The sequence below is a fragment of the Mus pahari genome, chromosome 2, assembly GCF_900095145.1.
Source record: "Mus pahari chromosome 2, PAHARI_EIJ_v1.1, whole genome shotgun sequence".
Taxonomy (NCBI): domain Eukaryota; kingdom Metazoa; phylum Chordata; class Mammalia; order Rodentia; family Muridae; genus Mus; species Mus pahari.
The window spans coordinates 66,902,191-66,904,331 of NC_034591.1; positions in this window are offsets into that span (position 1 = coordinate 66,902,191).

Genomic DNA, 2,141 nt, shown 5'->3' on the forward strand with positions numbered 1-2,141 from the left:
GGAAGGAAGGAAGGAAGGAAGGAAGGAAGGAAGGAAGGAAGGAAGGAAGGAAAAAGTCTCCTTTTCTCTCCAGGACAGGAAAATTCTAGTCAACTCAGTCAGCTCCTGGAGTCACAAACAGCTGCCCCTCCTCCAGTGCCTCTAAGGTGGGGGTGAGGGGGTGGGCATTCGAGGGGCACTCAGTTCAGGATACGCTTGCTTTGGTCACCAGCCCAGCCCAATCCTGGGTACCCAGGCTCCCTCCCATTCCTGCCCAGAAGACGGGGATCTGCTGAAGGTCCTAAGCCAGAAAGCTGCACCAAGGCCTGAGCTACCAGAGGCTGCAGTGAGTAGACGTGCCAGGGATGGGGGCAGGGTGCTCTGCTCTGATGCTGGGTTCCCTGTCACTGACCTGTTTTTCCACTGTAGAAGGTGTTGCTCCCTCCTGGAGCAGGGACAATGACTTCAGAGGACACCATCCTTTCCTGATCTATGATCCTTTTTCTGCTTCTGGAACTGAAAGACCTAGACCCCTTTCTTATCACCACCGAACCCTATGCCCTCCTAGACACCATCCTCTATACCCACTACCTAATATGACTGTCACCAACTTCTGCCTCTTTACTTAAGAGTAAGGGGAACATTGACATATTGGGACAGATGTTGGTACTGTCTGGACTCCGCCCCCAGGTAGACCTGGCTCACTATAAAAGGGGCTGCTTGCCCCCGCCCACCTCCCTCTTTTACTCTCTTGTCTCTCTTACCCTCCTGCCCCCCTCTTTCCCCATTCTCCCCCCTCCATGTGGCCATAGCTGGCCTCTACTCTTCTCTACTCCCCCCCCCTCTCTGCCTTTCTCTGCTCTACTGCCCTCTCGACTTCCCTCCCCATGCCCTGAACAAACTCTATTCTATGCTATACCATTGTGGTGTGGCTGGTCCTCAGGAGGAAGGGATGCCTTGGCATGGGCCCACTGAGACATCCCCTTCCCCTACACCTTACCACAGAACATATCTCCTTATATCCTTTATCTTCTTATAATCACAACAACAGAGGCAGAGAGAGAGAGAGAGAGAGAGAGAGAGAGAGAGAGAGAGAGAGAGAGAAAGAAGATTTTTTTTTTTCTCTCAGCAACTGGTATGGATATGGAAATGTCACTCCTCTTTGAAACAGCTTTTCTGTCCAAGAGGCCTGATTGGGAGCCCAATCTCCAATACCAATGAGGTTCCCAGACCTTGGACACTTTTCATTGGTACCTTACAACTAGAATCTAGGGTGCAGCTCAAAAACGCACTAAGACTACTCAGGTTCTTTGGGGCCCAAAAGAATATCCCAGGGCATTTCTGAAACAATTATATATATATATATATATATATATATATATATATATATATATATATATATATAATTTTTATTTTTTTATTAGATATTTTCTTCATTTACAATTCAAGTGCTTTCCCAAAAGTCCCTTATACCCTTCCCCCTGCACTCCAACCCACCCACTCCTGCTTCCTGGCCCTGGTATTCCCCTGTATTGGGGCATATATATATATCTTTTGATACACACACACACACACAAACACACACACACACACACACACACACATATCTTTTGATCCACAGGTTCCATAAAATGCTAGGACATTAAGCTTAGCAATCACCTCTGGACATCCAGAAACAAAAGACACCTCCAAAAGCTAGAGGACTTGGCAGGGATAAATACCTCTGAGTTCATCAAAGTGACCCAAAAGGTTTACAATAGTCAAAACACTAAAAAGACAAAAATAAGCTGCCAGGGCCATTGATTGAGACACACACACACAGACAAAGATTGTGTTTTCCAGTAAACCCAGTCTAAGCTTCCAACTGTTTGTAAACCCCCCCAAATGAAGCCCCCCCCCCAGGAAAGGGATCAGTGTGCATACTATTTCCAGGAAGAGGGACACTAGAGGAATGGAACTTCAAACTGTCCTAAACCCAGGAAACCCTCTCAACTGGAAAAGTGATAGACAGTGAACCAAAATGAAGGCGCCAGGACTCTACCCTCTAACCCTCCAAGAGCCCTTGGTCACTGTCACTGCAGGTCACTGTCACTGCAGGCCACTGTCACTGCAGGCCACTGTCACTGCAGGCCACTGTCACTGCAGGCCACTGTCACTGCAGG